A 12026-nucleotide genomic window follows, 5' to 3' on the forward strand; every position below is an offset into this window, starting at 1 on the left:
GGGGAGTAGCTGCCTCTACCCCAGTGAGAAGCAACAGCAGCAAACTGAGTTGAAGACAGAGTTTAGATAGGATTTCTTGAAGGGGGGGGATGGGTGGAGCTTTCCGGGCTGGCCTAGGATTGGAGGGATTATGTGGCCTGATCTTGGGGCAGGCTCAGGGATTGGTAGGATTTTTTTCTGTGGAGTGGGGCCTGGCCACTCTCTCACGGGGGTGGGGGTGGCAGTGGGGTGGGGGTGGGGGCTGGGAGTGTTAGTGGAAAAGACTATTATAACTGATATGGAAGGGCCTGGTCCCTGAGATGCCTAGAGGGGCCTGGAGGGGTCAGGCAGGGCCACCGGAGTAGTCTGGGGGTGAAGCCTGGCAGCTGGAGGTCTCTAGGGGCAGAGTCTGCAAGGGGAGTTCTGTGCTCAGCAGGGAAAGCCACCCATACTGACTAGTCAACACCAAGTCTTGGTCAAGTGTAGGAAGGGTGTTTTTCCCTTGATCTTTTTACCTTACACATCTCAATCACTAATGGTGTCAACTCAGAATCAATACGCGGATTCATCGCATTATACACACACAGGTCAAGGGTTAAAAAAAAAAATGTTCCTACCGAAAACTGTCATCCACCCACCTCCTACCATTAGGTTAACTGCGTACTCCTTGAGGATATAGGTTGGGAGCAGTCCAAGAGGCTTTCAATCAAATGACTGAGTACAAAACTTCCTTTGGACTCAAAAGCGGCTGCACCATCCCAAAGTCTCCCCCCACACACACACTGGTGAAAGCTCACAAAAGCACAGCCCCTGCAGCGCTCTGCAGAACTTGCAGGAAACCCAACAAGTCAGAGAATGATCTCTGCAACTCGGCTGGTCAGTGCCTCCTCCCCCGGAGTTGTTCACTGTTTCTATAACCTTGGGGAGAGGCCTGGCGGAACCTTGAGAGTATCAACTTTCCCAGACACGGAGGGTTTGTTTACCTGATGAGCCCCGTCCCCAGCAACCCCCCACCTCTGCCTTTGGAGAGAATGTTTCCATTGGCAGGAAACCACTATACACAGTATATGCCTCCATCTCAGCGGTAGGTTTCTGGTTATGTGTTAAAAGCCCGTGATAAAATATGAGCCATTGAACTCCATCTGCCCAATGGAAGTTGTAGGTCTGTCCACTATATTTCCTGCAAATTTTGGAGCTGGTAGAGACTATTCTGGCTGGGTATCTCTAAATGCTGTGGAAACTTTGCCTATGGTTTGCTGGGTGGCCTTGGCTGGATCACTACATCTACCCAAGTTTTGATTCATGAAGTTTTGATTCTGCGGCAAAACACAGTATTGTGTAGTTGACGGCCCCCTTGACTCTGAGTGACTGCGTCATTTACAGCTGGTCCCCAACTTAACAGTTTCTCAGCTTTACCATTGGGCAAGAGTAAATAGCGTTCAGTAGAAATCATGCCTGGAGTTTTGGATTTCCACTTCTGTACGAGTGATGTGTGGTGAGCATCTCTTGGGATGCTGGGGAAGGTGAGGAGCCATTCCTCACTGGTGAGCTGGGCAGGAAAGATTACCACTACACCACAGTGCACTGTGCTTAGCCGGTTAAGTGTTCTGCCCTTATGTCTTAATTCGGCTTACACCATTTACAGGGACACAACCCCATCTTAAATGGGAGAATCATCTGTATTTGAAGACACTTCTGGAATGAAATGGGAGGCTCTTGAGTAACACACTTCACAGCTGTATCCTTTCTCTGGAGAGCACATAACCAAATACTGGATGAGACAAGTCGCAGAGGGTTCATATAAATCCAGCCGATAGCCCCTGAATTGGGGGGCAGAAGGATCAAAGAGTAAGGTCTTTCTTGGCTACATGGCAAGTACAAGACCAGCCTGAGCTACTTGAGATGATGTCAAAAGAAAGGAAAGAAGAGGAAGTCAGGTGTGGAGGCAAACATTAATCAGAGCGCTCAGGAGGCAGAGGAAGGCAGATCTCCGTGAGTTTGAAGCCAACTTGATCTACCTATCAATTTCCAAGCCAGCCAGGGCTACACAGTCCTTGTCTCAAATAGAAGATGGAAAGAGTGAGGAAGGGATGGAGGGAACGAGGAACGAAGGAAGGAGAAAAATGAAGGAAATAAATATCACATTAAAATGACTTGTTTTTGACAGGGTCTCTGTATATGGTGATACAGCCCAGACTGGCCTTGAATTCACAGAGGTCCACTTGCCTCTACCTCCCAAGTGCTAGGAGTAAAAGCATGTGCCACCATACCTAGCCACATGTACCATTTTTAGTAGAAATTACAGAGAACGTGACTATCATGTACCAATGAGTAATTCAATTACATTTCTCTGAGCATGGCTGACTGGGGGCCGGGAGTGATGGTCAAGTTCTCCTCCAAGGTGCTGGAACTGTCTTGAATGACGGCCTGAAGATTTTTTTTTTAAATAAGAAAGATGGACACTCCCTCTAGGAATATGCGAAGATGCCAGTAGGAGACATCTCAGATGGCCATCTGAAGTCCTTTAAATACCCATCTCTGGAAAGAGGACTGCATGCTGCTTAGATTTCTGGCCTGGCAAGGATTTTCAAAACAAGAGATGGGAAGGTCATACCCCAAAAGCATAAAGGGTCTAGGTGGGAGAATTAAAGCTGTCCTGCCTCTCTGACTGTGGGGCCCCGGGCCAGAGGAGATGAAAATGGAAACTTACTTACAGCATAATGAAACATGCGTAGTTTGGGGGAGAGCAAAGATGTGTGGTTCTTAGCAAACACTCAAGCTTAAAATGCACATTCTCAGTGGAAAGCACTGTCGTCTAGAAATGCCAGCTGCCGGCTCAATGAAATGGCATTGAGCTAGGGTGGCAGGGTGGTTAACCTCTCCCCACCCAGGCCATCACAGGCATCGGTCACCCCAAAGTCTCCCCACTGAGCACATAAATGTGAGAATCGTAAAGGTCTCGGATTTGGGAAAGTTCATTTGGTCAATGCTCAAGATTTCGCTTCATTTATTATTATTATTATTATTATTATTATTATTATTATTATTATTAGCTGATATCAAAAGGTTGCCTGCCTCTCAGACGCCTCTGATTCAGCCAGGTGAAATCTGAGGAAAACAGGGATGGTCCATTCAAGTTAATGCATATGGTGACTGGCCTTGGAGCCATGTGCCCTTGACAAGCTTCACAGTATAAAAGCAAGCCATGGTTTCCACCAGGGATCAAGTAACTACACATGCCCAATGTCACCTGATACTGTCCACCGCTCCGCCATCACAATGGAAACTAATAACAACTGCCCCTTCAGACGCTATCTTTGTGCTAACCTCAGTCCCCGTTGGGAGAGGGCAAATTAAAGCAACCCAATTTAAAAAAAAAAAAAAAAAAAAAAAGATGCTGGGGCACACGGTCTTCATCCACCAAGGAGCAAACACATTTGTGCCTCCAAACACTATACAGCCGATTCTCGCTCGGTCTTCGCTTATAAACAGCGGACAGGCAGGAGTATAAATTCTCGGTTCCTGTGGCCGCCGTGTGCGACACAGTCATGTGTTTGGTAATATTTTCAGGTCAAGGCTGCCTCCAAAGTGGGCTTTTTTTGCGTTCACCTTCTCACCCCATAACCGGCAGATGAACGCCCACACCTCTTTCTCCCAGCCAAGGTGAGTCGAGCTAACCGGAGCCTGTGGCTGGTGACCACAAGGCCTCCGTGCAGGGCTCTAGGGAAGCGGGGTCCTCGCAGCCAACAGCTCCGCGAGGCGCAGGCCCGGTGGTTCCATCGTGACCACTGCAGAAGGACAATAGCTCATCAAGCCCCACGAAAGCCCCTGGACCCGTCGCGGAGCCTGGGCTGGCGGGGGATGAAGCTGAGCGACTCCTCCTAGAGGTGGTTATGTGGAGAAGGAGCAATCCCTTCTCCCTCCTCCTCCTCCCCCCGCTACTATCCGCGGCCCGGAGAACTGCCGCTTGCCGCCATTGACACGCACAGATACAACCCCAAGAAAGACAGGGTCCTGCCCGACACCGGCGGCACGCGGGCCGAACCTGCGGCCGGGGATTGGCGCGCACTAGGCCACCGGGCGCCCGGAGCCCGCGGCGCAGCACCAGGTGAGCCCGCCATGCCCGTGGCATCATTGTTTCGGGGGGCGCCGGGGGTCTGGAAACAAAACCCTCTGCCCGGGCAGTGCAGGGGCCGAAGGGAGCCACGGCGCCTCCCCCTGCAGCCCTGCGGGCGCACCCCGGTCACCGACCCACCTCTGCCACAGAAATTAATAAATCGATTTGCTCAACTTGCTTCCTCGGGAGATAAAAAAGGGGGGTTTGCTGAAGACGCCGCGCGATGCCCGCAGCCGGCGAGGGGCTGGGGCGCCCTGGGCCAGGCAGGGAGGATGCAGAGATGCGGGGTCCAGCGGCCCGGCTGGCGGTGCCGGGAGCTCAGGGCTTCGAGGATGCGGAGCTCAGGGCGCAGGGGAGGGAGGAGGGAGGCGCCCGGGCGCCCAGAGGACCGGGCGGGGGACGCAGGCTCGCCAGGGCCGAGGGCGCGCGACCAGGGCCTCCGGGGTGCCGGGCTGGGCGCGGGCTGACAATGGAGGAGGACGCGGAGGCGCCGGGGCGGCGCGGATGAGGAGTCGGGATGCTGCGGGTGCCGCGGCGGAGGAGGACGCGGGGCCGAGCACTCCCCCTCGGGTTCCCTTTCCGGGGCGCTCGGTGCTTCCACCGGCAAATGGCGGCCCCTGTGCGGCTCGCCCTGCCGGTCCCAGCTGCTTAATTTGCGCGGGAAAATAACAATAATATTAATAATATCAAGAAGAGGGAAATCAAAGTCAAGTCAGGAAAAGGCTGCACCCGCTGCTGCCGCGGCTTGGAGTCTGCCCTGCCTCCCCGGCTGCCAGAGCGCCATCCAGGTGCACCACATGCCAGCCCCGCCAGCCTCCTGATCGCTCCCCAGAGTGTCTTTCTGCGCCTTTCCTCATGGGGGCGCCCTCAGCTCCTGCCCTCTTTGTTCCTCTCAACAATAGCCAAAGGGGCATCGAACCCCCCAAACGCTAATTGAGCCGCCGCCTCCAGGAGCTGTGCGTTGCTCATTGTGCCTGGGAGTGAAGTGGGCCACCGGTGGGCCTGATTTATGCCTGGCCATTGCTGCAGCCTTCAGGCCGTAGTTCTCTGGGGTGAGTGGAGAATGGAAGGGGCTAGTGGAAAGAGGCTGAAAAACCCAAGTGTGGATCGCTGCCTGTTGGGGGACGCGGTGGGAACCAGCCCAGACTGGAAAGCAGTTCTCCAGGTGAGCTGGCAGTCCTGGCTTCAGGGGAATTCACAGCAGGAAACCACACACTCTAGGAGCCCCAGGGCGATCAATCCAGAGTGGTGAACGGCGTCCACTGTTCCTCACGTGTTTGTGTTGAACACAGTTGCACCCTCACTGGGCTGTGCAGTCGCTTCAGTAGGTAAGGGGGAAAGGAGATGTTATTCCGAGCAAAATGTCTGTGCTTATGTCGTCTCAAAACAAATTAAACTGTGCCTAATCCCCGACCAGTCCGCTCTGTCTGCGAGACTGAAAGTTGTCCCCTACCCCATAGGGAACTCTCCGAACTAAATGCTCAGAGCTGCAGGACCGGCGGCCGACCGGTGCCTTTGGGTTTTCAGAAATGTTGAAATGAAGGAACTGAAATATTGGAATTCCTCTGTAGGAAATTGCATCTTAATAAAAAATAATTCACATCAGCAAAATCTCTTTCCTGCATCCAAATTCCCTCTCAAAATACTGTCTTCCTCTCCTCCGGTTTGTCCCACCCTAACACTGGTTCTGCCTCACCGGGATCCACTCATCCTTAGCCTTCAGATGGGATTGACAGTTTCTGCTATTTCAGAACTCCATACGCAGAACTTAGCCTCTGTGGATCTAGAATGTCCCAAAGATTCTGACCCTACTCCATCTTCTCTGCCTAGCTGCCAGGGCCTATTTGGCGCCTGTGGTCTGCTGTGCCCCAGTGGGTGGGACCCCCTGCTAACCGTAGCAGAGACAACCAAGCCCTGTTTTCTCTGCCTCCTGCTAGGAAAGCAGGAGGTGAATTCTGTTGCAGACAGCTTTAAATGGAAAATATCAATACCTACAGAGAGGCGCGTGCAAAAATTGAATTCTCTTAAGAATGTTTTGTTGTTGTTGTTGTTGTTGTTCGTAAAAAATAACCTCAAAGTTAGTTGTCGTCTTGGTGCATGCTTTTGAAAAGCGTGATGTAGAGATCAGCAAAAGACTGATCGGTCAGCCAGCATTCACTGAGTGTGGACTCTTAACAGAGCCAGAGAGAGCAACATGGATTTAAGGAAGCCAGGGTCCCACTCTCAGTGAGCATCCCACCAAAGGCCTAGGAGATGCTAAAATAAAAATACAGGCAAAGAAAAGGGCAAGTGTTATCATTTATGCTCCTGGGGAATTGGGTACCTCCTACTGTCGAGAGGGGTACATGCTGATACAGTGTGGATGGCAGTTGGGCATTATTTTAAAAAATTACTACATTTGTGTGTGTGTGTGTGTGTGTGTGTGTGTGTGTGTGTGTGTGTGTGTGTTGACATTTGTTTGTGTGTCTGCATGGGCATGCATGTGCCACAGCACTCCATGTAGAGGTCAGAGGACAATACCAGGTGTCTGCCCTTGCCTTCCACCGTATTTGAGACAGGCTCTCTGCTTTTTTACCCACCACGTAGACCAACCAGGCAAGCTAGCCCTGGGGCTTCTGGCAGTTCTGACTCTGCCTCCCATTTCTGAAGATCTTCTGGGACTGTAGATACTCTTCCTACTCCTCCATCTTTGACATCGATTCAGAGATTTGAACTCAGGCTTTCGTGGCAAGAACGTTTACCCAAGGAACCATCTCCCTCAGTCCTGAGCTTGGCACTATTAAATCTGTAATATGCACATGCTGTAAAGTAGCAGTTCGTTTCTTCTTCTGATAGTGTTATATTTAGTGCGTGTGTGTGTGTGTGTGTGTGTGTGTGTGTGTGTGTGTGTGTGTGGACGTCAGAGGGCAACTTACTGGAGTTGGTTTTCTTCTTCCATGATGTGGGCCCTGGGGATCAAACTCAAATTCTTAGGCTTGACAGCAAGCACTTGACCTCTCAGTCGTATTCTAGTACTCCATTTCTTGGTGTGTGTCCTCCTGAAGCAGACGTGTGTGCTCCGTGTGTGCGAACATTTATGGCAGGGTTTCGGTAGTTCCAACCTTGAAAACACCTTAACAGCCACTAGTAAGGGATGCTCCATGATCCCTGCCACGTCTGCATTCTGGAACACTAGACAGCAGTTAAAAAGAGTAAAGCCGCCGGGCGGTGGTGGCGCACGCCTTTAATCCCAGCACTCGGGAGACAGACTCTCTGTGAGTTCGAGGCCAGCCTGGGCTACCAAGTGAATCCCAGGAAAGGCGCAAAGCTACACAGAGAAACCCTGTCTCGAAAAACCAAAAAAAAAAAAAAAAAAAAAAAAAGAGTAAAGCCAATGTATATATACAGAGAAAGATCACCCAGGCATGCTATTAATAAAGACAGAAAGGGGCAAATCGCAGACATGCAAAATGAAACTGTAGATTTCTATAAATTAAAATACCATATAAATAGGAAGTGTAGAGAAGATATTTGAAGGACTGTGAAGAGCTTTGATTCACAGCTACTACCATGGCTATTGTGGCCTTTTGACATTGTACACATCGTCCAAGCAATTTATGGATTGCTTGGACAGGTAGATGCAACTAGTCATTTGGAAATAACATAAGATAATGTGTATGAAAGCCACAAAATGCTGCAATTTTTAAAGGAAGAAGATTTCAGGCCGGAAGGGAGGAACAGGGCTAGGTTTCCTAGAGAAGGTGGTGGGACTGAGTGGAAGCAGTCAAGCGAGGAGGCAAGAAGAGCTCCCTCACCTCCTCCGTCTCCAACAAAACTTTATGTGCCATCCCAGCAAGGCTGACCAGGCCCATCAGCTTCCCACTGAAGGATGAACTAAAAAACACTCACAATGCTTTTCATCCCAATGATTCTGCAAACAGGTCCATGAGACATTAAGGAGGAAGGGAGGAATAAAAGAGGAGAAAGGGGCTGGGGGTGTCTGTTTTGTTTCATGACAGGGTCTGGTACAGCCCAGGTTGGTCTTGAACTCTCTACAGAGCCGCTGATCCTCCTGCCTCTGTCTCCCGAGTCCCTGGGTTATATGCGTGCAGGACCACACCTAGTTGGTGAAGAGTTGAGACTAAAACCCAGAGCTTCATGATGCTAGGAAAGCACTCTGTCAGCTGAGCCACACCCCCAGCCTGGAGTCCCCTAACAGCGCTGAAGGCTGGTGTTTTCAGCAGCAGCTGGAAGGCAGGGAGTTTCTCTTGGGAATTAAATTCCATGGGAAGATGGGTCTTTGAAAAGATACTTCATTTGACAAAATACAGAGGAAACCTAAAAACGCTTTTGTAAAGGGTTTAAAAAACATACTATGTTTCAGTGTGTTCGTGGGGGAAGGCTGGAAGACAGATTTCTGAGAGTCGGTTATCCTGAGTTTTCTCCTTCTCACCGGTTCTGGGGCCAGAACGCAGGGCCTTAGGCTTTGCCGCAGTCTCCCTTCCCTACCTAGCCATCTTGATGGGTTTAAACACGCCTTTGAAGCAAAACATGTAAGTGGTTGCTTTTAAATTATTCACTCACTTCAGGAATACCTATCGAGTATCAACCATGTCCTTACCACTTGACAGGGTGTTGTCAGGGGTACAGTGGAGAGAAGGAGGAAATCAGGAACTGGAGGGTGGAGCGTTCCACGTGAGGTTTCTCCACAGATAGTGTAGCTGTGGTGAGTCTTCTCCTGACTCCTGAACGTTGTCTTCTGACTGCCACACAAAGACGGCAGCATGCACTCATACACACACACACACACACACACACACACTCATGAATAAAGAAATGTAATTAAAAATTTTTTGTAATAGCTTCTTTCGAGGAAACAAACCATGTTGAGGGCTAGCGAGTCGGCTCAGTGGTAAAGGAGCTTGCTACCAAATCCGATGACCTGACTGATCCCATGGTGGAAGGGAAGACCCAGGTCCCGCAGGTTATCCTCTGTACTCCCCATGCCCATCGTGGTACGTGCATGAATACGCATGCATGCACACATGCGCACAAACAAATAAATAGTGTAATAATTAAAATGCAAGAACTTAAGTTCGTATTGATGGTGTGTGAACTGCCAGCCAGGTTCTATTCTGAGCACTTGATATGAATGAACTTATTTAGTTCTGACCACGGCGCCACAGACAGCCGATGTTACTATCCCTACCCTTCAGGAAAGGAAGCAAAGACTGAGGAGGAGCCAAGGGACTCCAGCCCAGGAAGCCTGCCAGCATGCTCTATCCATGTATTTTTTTTTTTAAAAAGTGCTCCTAATATTCCAGTGATTCGGTGCTGATTTATGCAGATTTTTTTGAAGTATGAAAATTTTTATTTATAAAACTTATTTGCATCGCTGCCGGGAAACCCCTCCCATGCTGTGACAAATGAAACATAAAGAGAATCCGATGGAGCCACGTAGCGCTCTGCTTTCAACTGTCGTATCGCAGTATTAAGTGAGATAAATCTGATGGTGTCTCCGAAGCCCTTTCTGTTCGTTTATCCATCTCAACATCCATCATACTTTGCCTGATTTATTTGACTGGCATTGCCAATTTGGACCTTGGATGGAGTAAGTAATTCAAGTCAAAATTCCCACGCTTTGACATAAATAGGTGCCAGACATACACACAAACCACCAGCCTGGGGACACCACTTCAGCTAATTCCCTGGTGTCACAAGAGTCTTTTTTTAAAAAATCTTATCGTTTATTTATTGTGTGTGTTTATGTAGGTGGGCGTGCACATGCTACCGCACACGTGTGCCGCTGAGTACGTAGAGGACGTACTTGCAGGGGACAGAGGACAGTTGGCAGGAGCCACTGCCCTCTTTTCTCAGGGATCACACTCAGGCTTGGCAACAGGAACCCTTACCTACTGAGCCATCTTGCCAGCCTTAGCCACATTTTTTAACCTAAAATGATAACACTCAGTCTGCCTCGAGATTTGAGGGTTGTGTCTGGCTACGAGACGCCATTCTAGGGAAATGTTCAGATGCCTAAATTTGGTTGTTTCCATGAGAATTAGGCAAAAACATAATTAAGGTCAAATCTGATTCTCCTGTACCCCAGGCCCATGTTTGCTGGGCAGTACTCTACGTGATGTATGTACAGAACAATGTAACTCATATTTTCCACAACCCTTGCTGCTCAATAAAGCATAAAATTAAATAGTGGTGTGGCCCACAGAGAGGTCAAGTCCAAGAGCTTCTGCAGTAGATGGTATAAATGTTTAGGTCAGAGGATAATTCAGCGCATCCCCCATCAGCACAGGAAAGTTACAAATTGATTACTCTTACAGAATTTCAACCAAGAGATAATCAATTCATGTATTCCTCTGCCTACTCTCAGCTGGATTCTGTGTCTGTGTGCACATGTGGTGTACGTATGATTGCATGTTTGTAGGTATACATGTGTGAGCGTACATGTGGAGGACAAAGGTGTGTCTGTGTGTGTGTCTGTGTGTCTGTGAGTGTGTGTAGATCAGAGGACAGCTTGCAGGAGTTGAGTCTCTCCTCCCACCATGTAGCCTCCAGAGATGGCTTGGTATCAAGTGCCTTTCCAGCCCCAGCCCCGTGACTCTTGTTTTGTTGTTTTTGTTTTCTGAGACAGGTTCTCTCTATAAAGTTCTCCTGCCTGGCCTGGGACTCACTTTGTAGACCAGGCTGTTCTTGAACTCAGAGAGATTCAATTGTGTCTGCCTTCCCTGCTGTTGAGATTAAAGAAGTGTAGCCACGCCCAGCTCACCACCTGATTTTTTTTTTTTTTTTTTTTGAGACGGGGTTTCTTTGTTGCTTTGGTGCCTGTCCTGGAACTCACTCTGTAGACCAGACTGGCCTTGAACTCACAGAGATCCACCAGCCTCTGCCTCCTGAGTGCTGGGATTAAAGGCGTGCAGTGCAGCACCACGCCCAATTTCACTGCCTGATTTTTTTAAGAAAAGGCGAGGCTGGGTGGCCAGTGAACCCCAGGAATCTTCCTGTCTCTACCTCCCCATGCTAGAATTGTATAGACTCATGCCACTGCGTCTGACGTGGGTGCTGGGAATACAAACTCTGGACCTCAGGCTTGCAGACTGAGCCGTCGACCTAAACAGACTGTTTCCTTTAGCTGTTCTCTGATTGACACGGGGTATCATTGCCCTGGTGGGTGGAGACCAGACTGTTATGGTGCTCAGTGAAGTCGAATTTTGGGGGGGGGGGCAGATTTTCTTTTCTGTGATTATCACAAGTAGCATGACAGTGACTTCAAAAGAGAGCCCCCCCCCCCCCCCCAGGTGCCATCAGCTTCTCCTGGTGTCAGCGATTGTAACAGGGGAGGGTCCGGAAGGCTCCTGTGTTCAGGGCTTAGAAAAGTTTTAAAGAATCTGCTGATTTGACCCACAGCTGATGAGTGAGAAATAGTCCAGCGCTCCACCACCATTGGGTCTCTGTGAGGCGGCAGTGGGAGCTTCCCTGGTGCCAGCATTTGGGGACTACGGGGCGGGGGCGGGGAGCACATCTTGTCATCCGCCGCCTGCCAACAGCACAAAATGCTGCCGCAGAGGGAAAAGCCCCAGCCACTCCTGAGAGAAGGGGAAGAGAGTAGGGAGGTGTGGGTCGGAGAGGCGTGGGGGAGGGGGCTCCACAGCTGCTGCCTGTGTTAGTCAGACTGTTGGAGTGAGAGCAGATGTCAGGTGTCCGTGTCTGCCTCGGTGGGTCAGGTAGCACCAGCGGCCTGGGACCCTCACCCCAAGCCCTGAGCGGCTAGCTGATCTTGAATCAGACAACACCAATCCACTTCCTAGAGAAACCCAAAGGACGCTGCTTGCAAGAAACTCCATTACTAGCTGGAATCGATCAAATTCTGAGGAAACAGGACAGTTAACCCAGACAAATCCTATCTGTCCATCCTTAAAAAGCAAACAGTGGCTAG

General features: G+C 50.0%; 1 protein-coding gene across 5 annotated transcripts in view; it reads left to right on the forward strand.

Annotated features, from left to right (window-relative positions):
* The first annotated feature begins 275 nt into the window (after positions 1-275).
* Positions 276-12026, forward strand: part of LOC128114694 (core histone macro-H2A.2) — a 51161-nt gene continuing 39410 nt past the window's right edge. Inside the window, exon 1 of one of the 5 annotated variants that reach the window (XM_052744879.1) lies at positions 276-5148. The gene's annotated coding sequence lies outside the window, so the exon portion shown is untranslated. Of the gene's footprint in view, positions 5149-5169; positions 5262-5314; positions 5425-12026 lie in introns of those variants that run through there. The other 4 variants (XM_052744880.1, XM_052744878.1, XM_052744881.1 and 1 more) reach the window with 4 other exon arrangements.

The sequence above is a fragment of the Peromyscus californicus genome, unplaced genomic scaffold (assembly GCF_007827085.1).
Source record: "Peromyscus californicus insignis strain IS unplaced genomic scaffold, ASM782708v3 Scaffold_19__1_contigs__length_69161282, whole genome shotgun sequence".
NCBI lineage: Eukaryota > Metazoa > Chordata > Mammalia > Rodentia > Cricetidae > Peromyscus > Peromyscus californicus.